Source organism: Amphiura filiformis, chromosome 14 (genome assembly GCF_039555335.1).
Source record: "Amphiura filiformis chromosome 14, Afil_fr2py, whole genome shotgun sequence".
NCBI classification, from domain to species: domain Eukaryota; kingdom Metazoa; phylum Echinodermata; class Ophiuroidea; order Amphilepidida; family Amphiuridae; genus Amphiura; species Amphiura filiformis.
In genome coordinates this window covers 38,292,659-38,305,600 of record NC_092641.1, presented here as the reverse complement: position 1 = coordinate 38,305,600, position 12,942 = coordinate 38,292,659, and the positions used below count along the sequence as shown (strand labels likewise).

Sequence of the window (12,942 nt, the reverse complement as noted above, 5' to 3'; positions counted from 1 at the left end):
CGGTCAGCATCCCCTTGTCCTCTCTCCCCTTTGACTACGTCACTGAATCAAGCGCTTGTGTTATTGCAAATTCATCTTTGAATGTCAGAAGCTGAACTTGTGCTTGTTGAGATATCACAATAGACATTGATAATTACAAAATAATAAAATTCTTGTTTTAGTCGACTCATTTTGATCACAACACACAAAATATTTATATACTTACGCGGGTGCCTAGTACGCTCTCGTGGAAAAATTGAGTCAGCTTGAAATTCCCCTGGACAAGGAAGTTACTGCTTGCTAATTTGTCTCGTTGTAACCCGTACGAAACTCGGGGAGCTGATCCTGGTTGCGAAGGTTATTTGTGGGATGTCTAGGGTGTGCGCTCGTGAAGCAGCAAAGTCCCTGAATTGCTGTTTAATGGTTTATGGAATGATGTGGGGCCGTAGTGGTCATCGACAACCTGTAAAGTGTGCTGAGGCTTGTGGATCAACGTTTAGGCGTTGTGCATGTGCGTAGCGCACTATAAATCACTGCGCTTTTTATTTGTGTCGCTCCCAAAGTTGTCCTGAGTTCGTCTGGTATCGATTTGAAACTGATAGCCATATAATAAATACATACAATCAATAAATCACTCATAATTATTATCAATAAATCACTTTCTAGATCAATGTCAATAGAACGATCGTATGCAGATGTTTCAAATACCATCGAAATGCTACGCTTCATTGCGTCAGTTTAATAACATGAAATGACCAAAAATTGGTCGGAGGTAGGTCAGAGTAACCTCTCTGACCCATGCATTTGCACTAACTTTACCTTAAATACTTTGGTCTCAGCTCATTTATATGTGCAGCACTTCAGAGGTACTTTATGAAAAAATGTCTGAAAAACTCTGCGAGACAAAATAGTAATTTGATCTTTTTTGTTAACATAGAAAAGCATAGAAATGCACTGGTCATCCAGGATGTTGCGCTAATGTATTCAGTCAAGGTGCGGGCAATCGCGCCACATATAGGTCAATAGACAAGATGGCAATGGGCAAATCTTGTTTATTACGTATAGACGACCATTTTATCGACCTATCTTGGAGGATATCGCCCATGTGTGACATTCAATGACTCATTCTGGGAATAGGATCAGGTTTAATTATGTCGTAATGATCTATCTCATGAAGAAGTGTTGGTGATGGAATAAAATTAGTCAATTAAGTACCGTTGAGTATTTTTCTCGGTTAACGACTGAAAGAGACTAGGCATTCTACAGTTCTAGAGGGACTGATATATTAGAATAGTATATGTTTAAGTGCCGTTCAGTACAATTTTGCCGATGAAACACAGAACACCTCTACTTCCGAGCTCATTTTACATTAACCGCTTTCTATACTCATGATACTGGCTTCTTCTACCTTCAGATTAGGAATGTTGCCATTTAGTTCTTACACAGACAAACTCTATAAGTTACTTTTAGATCTTTTCTTGGAAAAACATTTAATTTGATCAATGTCTTTCTCTGTACTTCCAAAAGAGTGGTGATTATTGTTTGAGTGAAGAATATGAGTATTGATTGTCATTTAAATCAAAAAAATTAAAACATTTTAGCCAAGCGAGTCAATTTCAGGTCACTTGTAACTGTTCGAATGGCGGCCTTTTCTAGGTGTTTGTACACTTCTGTCTCCATTTCCGATGCCTCACAATATTGGTTTTGTTTGATTTTACCTCAACAAACAGAAAAAGAATTAAAACCAAATCACGTATGACTGTAGATATGACATCAGTAGTTATGCAGTAAAACGCATTATATGTTTTGCCGATTACTAGCTGCCTTATACTATATTTAGGGTATACACACAGTATCTTTTATAATGTTTACTTATCCGGTATTTTGATTTTGTGAGGAGACTGAATTTAAAAAGAAAATTAGTCTTCCGAGTAAAAAGAGCAGGATCGTGAAATATCCGAAGGCTTTTTGAAATATTCTTCCGCCCAGCCATCCCGGACGAGCATCGTATAATGCTCTTCTTGCAGAAGAAATCTAACCCCAGTACACAGAAGGCATTTAGTAAACCTTCAATGAGACAGTTCTCTACATATACAGGGTGAGTAAAAAAAAAAGTGCAATAGAGAAAAGAATCCATTTTTATTTAAGAACCGATTTGAACCTTTTAGGTTTTAAAACATTTTATAAATGATATATCCATTAGTGATCTTGTATGAAAAAACCAAGGAATTAGCACTTACCGTTTTGTTTTTATGGCACATTTTATAGCGATACCCAATTTTAATGTTTGTCCAAGAAACATCTAAAATTTACACATCTGTGTAAGGTAGATTTGGAACAACTGCTATTTTCTTAACCTCATTGGCATTGAAATAAAATGGAGCACCCAAATTGTTATTGTCCTTGGTCTTGTTTAAGGAAAAAACATCATTTGTTGTTATTTTCATTTTACCTTTACTTTAAAGATGCTTACTCTCTATCAGAAACATACACATTTGTAGGCGGATTTTTTCAAATGTCGAAATGAAATGCGCGTAAATTGAATTGTAAAATATCCAGTAAGTTGGACATATTGGGATTAAAAAAAACTGGAGTTGGAGTTGAGTGAGGTATGAAGGACTTAAAGTAATGTTCGAAAGTTTGCTTGAACAGAAAAAAGAAATTAACGCAAAAATCAACCTTATTTAAGTTAAAGTCAGTTTCAGAGCTGGTGTCTATATCGTGTATTGTGTGCTCTCATTCAAAATACATGGTACCTCGTGGACAAATAATGAAATTGGGTATCGTAGCAAAAGGACTCATAAAAATTAAACGGTAGATGTGATTGACTTCATTTTTTCACAACAGGTGACTATTGAGTGTGGCATTTATAGAAACGTTCAATAATTGGAAAGTTCAACGTAGTTCTCACATAAATATCGATTCTTTGCTCTATTGCACTTTTTTTTACTCACCCTGTATGAGAGGTTTTGAATTTGTGTTAGTTCTACTGCGTTAAACTTAACTTGAACACCAATATCTATGGATTATACTTATAGTGATAAAATTACGAAGGGTTGTTGGACTTGAAATGCCAATATCGAATGTGACCTCAATATGTTTGTACAATCATAAAATGACCATAGGCTTTGGTAAAATAGTCACGTACGTCCATTTTCGTCCGAATAGAGGTTATTGCACCACATTATGCCATTAGAAATGATACAATATTCCATCACTGTGCTGCTTTGAACCTTTTACTGACGTAGGGTATTTGTCGTGTTTCAAATTAAAGGTGGGGAGTGCACTGATGTCATCCAGGAGCAAAAATTCGCGGAAAAGGGCAAAATTTCATCGCGAGGTTTTCGTTTAGTAGAGTCTCAATTTCAGGTCCCATTTCTAAAAACACAGATACAGATCTTATTCTAGACTTCTTATGGTGATGTTTTCACATGGTGTAGCTCAAATTTGATATTGCCATGTGAGGGCCTGCTCGACCGAGGATGATATGCGACCTCTGGGTTTGTTCCCAGCCTGATCCAAGACGATATAGAGTGACATAGGGCATTCGCAGACTCATCACAAAAGCAGGACTCATTGGTGAAGAGGACAGGAGTCCAGTGTCTAAGCTGCCAGTGCACATTACTTCCTTACATAAAAAATATTCAGTGAATTATTCATGTATACCATTAGAAGCTGAGGAACTGAACAAGCAACCCACGTATTGTGATGTTTTTCATTTGTACAGTGGATATGTGACCTGCCACCACGAAATGAGCGTAAAGTTGCAAGTTGGTAGTTTCGAAACGCCCTGGCTACTGCATTGGTGGTCTTTGTTTCCTTTGTGTATGGCCCATTGTGTCCCCATTCACAAAGGACATACTTCTGGCTTGAACAGAAAGCCATCAACTCGGTCAGCTCGGATCTCCTAAAACTACTAACTTGCGACTTTATACTCATTTCGTTGTGACAGGTCACATGTGTGTTTCGTTGTGACAGGTCACATGTGTGTTTCGTTGTGACAGGTCACATGTGTGTTTCGTTGTGACAGGTCACATGTGTGTTTTTCAATCAGTCTGCTCCCGAAAAAAACAGAATTATATGCCAGGAGTATATGCTTGTAATTAAAACCCCGAATTATATGCCAGGAGTATATGCTTGTAATTATATGCCAGGAGTATATGCTTGTAATTATATGCCAGGAGTATATGCTTGTAATTATATGCCAGGAGTATATGTTTGTAATTATATGCCAGGAGTATATGCTTGTAATTATATGCCAGGAGTATATGCTTGTAATTATATGCCAGGAGTATATGCTTGTAATTAAAAGCATCCCAAGTGGCTCTAAGTAAACAGGCACTATCTGCATAATCTGCTAGCTCTAGTTGTGCTCTATTTACAGCCACTGCGTTTATACGTTTAGACACATATTTTGTATTTTACGGAAATCCTCCCCGGGAAATCATTCAGCAAAATGATTTAGATTTACTTTCGAAATACCCACAAACTACATATGCCATCGTGCACCTCACGTGTGTGCTTATGCATTAAAATTTAGTTTGAAGATATTAAAGCTACGTTTCCGAATCGGATACTGTACAAAACGTGTCACGTCGGTATGTCGTTTTTTATATTTCATAAAAGCAATACAGTTGAATTAAAGAATAATATTTCGATACTTTAAATCTCACTGACCCAATTATATCAGAAATCTATAAATGTCGGAAATGCTTGCCTTAATAGTAAATAAAAATATCAACCATTTCATTTTGCACCGGTAAAGGCAAAATTTATTGTCAAGTTGCAACTAAAATTATAATGGAGTTGTATTAACTGTTGCAGAGTCTCTGATCAATCAACTGTCCCACATTAATTGCTGCACTAAAAGTGTTCAACCAATGTGTATAACCACTCCCCGCTTATGTAACAGCTACAGGAAGTCAGCCTAAATGAAGATGACTTCAAATCAAGAGACTCCCTAATATAGGTTAATGCATCACAGAAACCACGAAAGCCATTACGCACTTTATAACGCACACTGCCAATAATATGATTTAATATTATGGTCGTAATGGAGATTATTGAAACACGCATGTATGCCAATTTTAATTTATTTAAAGAGACACATCATTTATACTATCTTTATACTCGATACCAACGGACTGATGGGTGTATCGAGTAAATTGATAAATAATGATGCACTCTTTCATCATTGTGCTACAATAATATCAGTAATATCTTGACACATTCACCATTGTGTCTCGTTAAGGATACTGTGTCTCTTTACTGAACATCATACTTATTTCATTGGTTTATTTCAAGCTCCACGAGGGATATGTGATTCATAAGGTGGTACATTAATACATTTTTACGAAAATAATGGATTTTTTTATTTGTATCAAAATGAGCATAATTGTGCTTCGTCTCGTATAAATGCATTTTCCTCGTAGTATTGTAAAACCACAAAAAAATCGTTATATGACTGTACAATAGGGAAAATACATTGTTTGTGTGACATAATCTGGCCCACTTTAAAAGATTTTCTCCTTCAACCGTCAGTATCTGTTCAAAGAGAAAAAGAAATATGTTTATATATTTTTTTAATTTGAATTGAAATCATCAAATATACATAATTATATTGTATTAGATATATCAGCAGATACAAACTGTATCAAAATGATTGGTACTCAACTGTTTCCGGTGATGGACAAGACCACAGCAATAAAATGCAACATATGTGACTGGACATCACGAATCAGCCGTAAAGTCGGGCCCGGTCAATTTTGTTTTATTTCGTGTTTAGAAAATATATATCATAAGCTTTAAAATGGTATATCATTTTACTTCAAACGATATCCAGAAGCGGGGTTATGGTTCGACGTGTGTCCAAAATTCTGGTAATAAATGTCAAACAGTCATTATTGGCGGTCATTTCAAATCATCCCCAAGTCAACGAGGTCAGAAATGTCCTCTCATTGTTAATTGTTGGTTATACATACCTAGACAAAATACAATGCTTTGTTATCCACCACTTGAACAGGATTTAGCCAAAGCAAACAAAGACAAGAACTATTTAAGGATTTTATAGAAATAGGTAGAAACTTATTATCCTCTTCAGCAATAGGATTATTGATTGGTGTTTGATGAGATACTTTTTGTACCATTTTGCGGTACCTATAGATACGACCTTCACGCATATTTTACACTGTAACTCGGAATACAATTTGCCGACTTTACGGCTCATTTGTAGTATCCAGTCACATATAAGTTGCCTTATTTATAGATTAATCGTACATTCATAAAATAAATTATGAGCATTTCAAGAGCATCACAGGCTTTACAATAAACACTAACAAATTTATTATGGGTCATATCATATCATTTTGATACAGTCTGTAGGGTGTGTTTTTTTTTTAATTGGAAGCAGATTTGATTCAAAGCATTCAAAATATCTTCCTCCCAGATTTTAAAAAAAGCCGGACTATCTGCTACGTTATTTACTTGTAGATACTGTATTTTATCTTTGTGAGTAGACTGCTTCAACAACACACGTATCCAAAGTTAAAAGTCAGTAGCTGGTCTTTTGTAATGTATTTACTGCGTTTTATTTAGAGCGCAGGTTAGTATTATATAACGAATACAGTAATGCGCGTGACTTTTGTTTTAAAATAAAACACGTTTCACAGCGCTTCATTGCACCGTCAATCTTACTTTACTGCTTAAATATTGACTCCACACAGCAACCTAAAATAGAAGGTGCAAAACAAAATGACATTGATTTATATAATGGATTTTATTTAAAAACAAAACAAAAACAAAAACAGTTGCAGAAATGGAGGGACAGATTTAGCATAACAAAATACGGTAATATGTCTAATTGTGTTTAAAAATAAAACACGTTCCACAGCGCTTCATTACACCATCAATCTTATTTAACAATTTACTGCTTGATTTCATATACAGCAACCTAAAATAGACATTATTTTCGAGTTATCAATCGACATTTTTGAAAACAAACCACCAAAGCAAAAACAGTAGTGAACATTTACAAAATTTTCAGTTTCCCCAATGTAAAATCTGCAAATCAGATACTGTATTCTTACTTAGGAGGGCAATTTTTTCCCATAATACAATGCAACAAATAATTTCATTTGTTGATGAAGTCGGTATTTTCACCCATAGTTGGTAGGAGAACATGAAAACTAATATGAGATACTGTATTAGGATCACATATTAAGTATCATGTGAGAGTATACTCTTGTACTCCAGAAGACAGGATCACATATTAAATGTGCGACATTATGGAATATAAAAACTAGTAATTTGATAAGTTAAAAATTGAAATGAGGTATGGGGCTGGCTGGGGGTGGCTACGGGGCGTTATCTCAAGGACAATATTGTTCAAGGTTGCGCCGCAGGCTTACAAAGAGATAATATTGTTCAAGGTTGCGCCGCAGGCTTACAAAGAAACAATAGCAATCAAGCTTAAACTTTAAATTAGCACCCGATAGACCTTAGAAAATGTGGGTACTAAAATATAATCTTCCACAGAGAGAGTATCTTGATTTACCTACATCGTCTGCACCACTGACGAGCAAGTATCCAATTGTCTATTTTATTTGAAACCCATATTTCTCTGTGGAAGACTTTCGCTAAATCTTCCACAAGAAGTGGACAAATCGTCGGCAGAGTGCTACACTATCGTAAGTGCAGTTTGGACAGTTTTACAGGAGGAGCATTTTTGTGTTTAGCGTAGCCGTTTGTTTCCAAGTAGCCATAAAATGACATGGGAATGTAAAGCAATTTGATTTTAATAATATAAACTATATAAATGGTGTTAAAGTTAATAAATCGATGAATTATTTACTGATTTAGATGTCGTAAGTGCCACATACGATAGTGTTACACTCATATAGAAATGAGTGTAGAGTGCAACACTATCGTATGTGCCACATACGATAGTGTTGCACTCAAATAGAAATAAGTGTAGAGTGCAACACTATCGTATGTGCCACATACGATAGTGTTGCACTCAAATAGAAATAAGTGTAGAGTGCAACTCTATCGTATGTGCCACATACGATAGTGTAGCATACATTGCTAAATTAGGATATGCGTAATATGGGCTCAAATATCCAATATTTTGTCATTTTATGTTTCTTAACAAGTGTTAATTTATTTTGGCACATAATATTTACAATAGCAAGACACCTTTTGCCGTAATGTTATCTCTCAAGATTTATTACTGAATCTAAAACTAAAAACACCGGATTTATCGTCTCTATTACCAGTCATGGGAGCTATGAACTTAGCCAGCATGGTGACAACGCATACAGCCGTCAGCGTCACACCCAGTGATGTGTTAGAGACTGTTTTGCACTTACGATGGTGTAGCATTCCGTGATTTTGTTGTTTAGGCCCAACAATGTAGCGTATGTGGCACATACGATGGTCTTGCAGCAAATGAAAAACAAAATCAGCGTGCAAGACTATCGTAAGTGGCACATACGATAGTCTTGCATGCATTAATTAAAATTGCATTGCACTTACGATATTTTATTTTATTAATTAAAAAATAATTAAGCAATTTTGAAACTTAAAACCTGGTTTAAAATGTGCGTTTTTGTATGGCCTTCCATAAATCGTCAAAATCTCATTTTTGCCAAAAATGTCACTTACGATAGTGTAGCACTCTGGCGACGAAATGTTTATGTTTTACATTGTTTTAGCAGTATAAAGATAATATAATCATATACGAGCCCAATTAAATGAAAAATTAAAATTGAGTTTATGTGACGAATCAATAACTGTTCGAGATCACTCGGCATTGTAAGCATAAAGAATACGCAAAATAAATAAATGATCATCCAATAAACAAATAAAACATACAAAGGAGCAAAGTAGTTGGCACCCATTAGTTATAAAAAATAATAATAAACTCTTCACTTACATAACCTGTCATCAATCTAAACCTGCTGATGTTTTGACAATTTGATTGACACGGTCGTATGCAGCATCTTGTTAGCTCCAATTTGACTACCAAAAGCTCTAAATTGACAACAATTGATACCAGTGTATGAAATTTGGTTAGTTGCAAATCAAATTTGTAATTTTCTAGTGGATATTATGAGCGTTTTCATGCATTGAATAAGCATTACGTGTCTCAATATGGTTACGTGCATATGAATACCTAAAATTAAACTTATATTACTATTTTTGTCTCTATTTTTACATTGCAGGTCACGAACCACACATCTGGGGCACCTCATAAAGGAGATCAAACAAACTCATCGTGCTTAAAATAGAGTAGGACGGGTCGATTTTGTCTGCCGAGTCAGGTATTCAATTATCTCAGCTGCAAATATGAATACAAAGTCTTGAGATAAATCGTGCTTTGCAATCTGTATAATAATTGATTGACAGATTAGCCGTAGCAGGAGTGAAAAGGAGTATCTTGATTAATACAACAGGAACGTCACAGTGGTATTATCTTCTCGACAACATGAGAGAAAGTACTAAGACATCTTCAACTAATTGGCGCACGTACTTATAGTATAAAGTGGCGGTTGATCTTGATATGGGTTGCTGAGATTACAGAACCCTTCGCTTTCACTTATTTGGAAATGTGAAGAAAGTACTAACACATCTTCAACTAATTGACGCACGTACTTATAGTATAAAGTGGCGAATAAAAAGAAGGAGTGTTGTTTTTATCTCAGGAGTACTCCGATTCCCGTTCTGATTTGCAAAACTCATCTGAAACTTCGGTTGTCCGTATATGGGTTACTGAGATAACTGAATCCTTCGCTTACACCTATTTGGAAATGTGAAGAAATACTTTGTTTGTCTCGTAAAGAGATATTGATACACGAGTTCAAAGACTAATACCAATTCTCTGATTGATATTATAACAACGATTGTTAACTTGCATATTTTACATTGCAATCAGATTGTCTCGTGCAATTTTGATCACATATAAATATCATATTTTATGCAACTTATCTGCTTTGTGTCTTTATGCTATTCATCTATAATAGCTCGTGTTATATATTCAATTTTGTGACATAGAAGCCGGCCTGGTGTACGACGGTCAGTCCTTCACACAATGACATCGTCTGAATATCAATTCGATTACAGTAGTTTAAATTTCAGCTCAAATGTCAGTGTACCACCAGAAACATCTCAGCTCTACACTCTGTTGCCTTATGGCATAGTCACAGCTCTGGGTGCTTTAGGAAACATATTTTTCTGTCTTGTCGTGTTCATAGACCGACGACTTTCTGCACAAAGAACTAATATATTACTTATATTGATGGCAATTGGAAATATTGCATACCTAATATCACAATATGTTCTCTTGTATATTCGACGGATGAGACCGCACGCTCATATCTCTGAAACACAATGTGGACTCCAAAACGCATGTCCAGCTTTCACCTCGGCAGTATGTGTTTTTTCTTTGACGGCGTGTAGTATCGAGAGATATCTGGGAGTTGTGAAATTCCCATTAAGTGCTGGATCAAAGAAACCGTGGGTATTTACTTTCACTGCCACAATAATATGTCTGATTCTAGCATTCGGCATAGGCGGACATGCGTGGTATTGGGCGGAATTGGTTTATTTTATGTATTGCTTGCCTGCAAATTTTTTTGATCCGACATCAGGGTACAAATGGAGCCAACTCGCATGTTTCTTCGTAACATATCTATTCCCTTTTATCATTGTGTCATTTTGCTATTCGTCTATAATAACTCGTATTATACAATCAAGTTCACGACATAGAAGCCAGCCTGGTGTACGACGGTCTGTTGCTACACGTAAAAAGGGAATACTTGTTTTAATAGCTATTACTCTATCATTTGCTATCATGTGGCTGCCGTATCATGTGCAACGTCTCATGCAGGCTTTTAACTATTTACACTTTACCGATAAGCCGTACTCGGAAACGATCTCTCAAATTGCAATGTATTCGGCAATAGCAAATTCCGTCATTGATCCCGGCCTTATCTTTATGCTTAGCTCAGATCATCGTAGAGCAGTTTTTGAACATTTTATAAACATTTTCTCTGTAAGAAACACTCGAAGTGGGCATGTTAGATTGTCTACAGTAAGAAGTACGATGTGTACACCTTCAGGAGCGGCGTGAACGTAAAAAGACTTCAAATGGAACTACAGCAATTTAACTCTCTTCACGCGGGTGTCGACTGCAGACGACATGTTTAAAAAAAAAATTTAAAAATTCAAAAATTTCAGAAATGTAAATTTTCATGACCATATTTGGAATCAGCATGAAAAATGCATTAAAATGAGTACAAACAAGCCTAGTATTGGTTCAGTAGTTCTTAAGATAGCTCTTGATATTTTGAGAAAATATTTCAAAACTTGAACTTTTTCCGTTGACGCGCATGGCTAGCAGGCAGAGCATTAAAGATACTTTCAAATAACAGTTATATCCTAATGTTGTGGCCAGATTCGTCACATTCCGACTATTGTTATAACGTGAAGTATGCAGTAGTGTTCAAATATAACGTCATAAACCGCGCACTTGAAAAGAGCCTATTTTTTTAAACACTAAACACTAATTGGGTACATTTATGTTTTCACTGGATGTATTGTATCCTAAAAACAACAAATTACGGGATAACCGGAAAATTTGCTGCCAGTACTTTTACGAGGACCATACCAGTAACATTACGGAATTTAAAATTTACTTTCAGTGTGTTTAAGCAGGATTAAGTGGGAGTTAGTGATACACATGTGTTTATAGTATTACAGGGGTGGGGGTGGGTGGGGGTGGAGGTAGGTAGGTGGTTCTAATCACAAAAAGGTGTTTTGATTACTGCTGGTTCCCGTAAAATTACGGGAAATTTCTAAATACGGGCGTCCGTTAATTTACGTCCATTTTTTTACAGTGTACAGATACATTATTATCACAATAGTGAAACTATCGAAACAGTTGAGGGATTATTGCAATGAGTTTTCGTCTTTTGTGACTACATGTTAAAAGTAAAGTACAAAATATGAGATATTATTTTTATAAAACTATTAAAAATATTATTTAATATACTCATTTACCTTGCGTGCTGATAAAATACACTATAATCTAACTCGTTGTTATTGTATCATACACAATTCAAATTAGTGCCATGTGAACGTTGAACGTCGTGTTTTACCAAATATAATATCAAAGTTTTAATGGGTAAAAATAAAACGTTTAATGTATATTGATGGCAACACTTGAAAAGAATTTACTTGTAATGCAAATTGTAATTTTATCTTTGCGTATGGTATTACAGGGAATGCAAAACAAAGTGTGATTCATTACTTCAAAGAATGGCGTGACAAGTTTATATATAAAAGTATAACCCATTTACACACAACCGCACCCTGCAGCCTGCACATATACACGCAAAAGATCACATCTTATAGCAATCTCAGAAACAGCAGATAATAATGTACATGTATAGTGAAAATGTGTTTTTTTCTTTTGTTAATCCTTGAATGAGATGAGAACCACATTTGTAGGGCACGGTTTTGCATATTGCGTCCTTAAAGTCGTTGAAATATTGTATATCCGAAAAAACTCACTGCTAACTGCACAATTTACATGATTAAGCAATTGTTCAGCCTTTTTTTACTATTTTTTTGCGTGATTACATTTTTATGGTCAACCAGACATACCTATTTTTGACGGACTAACCGACCACGGGAACCGACTTTGCAACTGAAACCATCAGTCTTCAACTGGATTGTGATACATATGACCTTGAGTTCTGGTATTTTCCGGTATAGTTGACAATGCCCTTTATGATTCTGTCCCAGCCGTGAAAAAGGTTTTGACCAGACTCCTCCATCGCGGTTGATGGACGGTTGCTCAGACCTCACCCAGATTGCCTCTTTCACACCTTGCTCAAACCACCGATGCCTGTTATCCAAAATTCTGTTACCATTGCATTGGTGTTAAATTGGTGTCCACTGTCT

General features: G+C 35.7%; 1 long non-coding RNA gene across 1 annotated transcript in view; it reads left to right on the top strand.

The window, feature by feature from the left end:
* The window catches only part of LOC140169014 (uncharacterized), a 161,554-nt gene extending 151,695 nt beyond the window's left edge, over positions 1-9,859 (top strand). Inside the window, exon 3 of the long non-coding RNA XR_011861320.1 lies at positions 9,201-9,859. This is a non-coding gene — a long non-coding RNA (uncharacterized lncRNA). The remainder of the gene's footprint in view (positions 1-9,200) is intronic.
* The last annotated feature ends 3,083 nt before the right edge of the window (positions 9,860-12,942 follow it).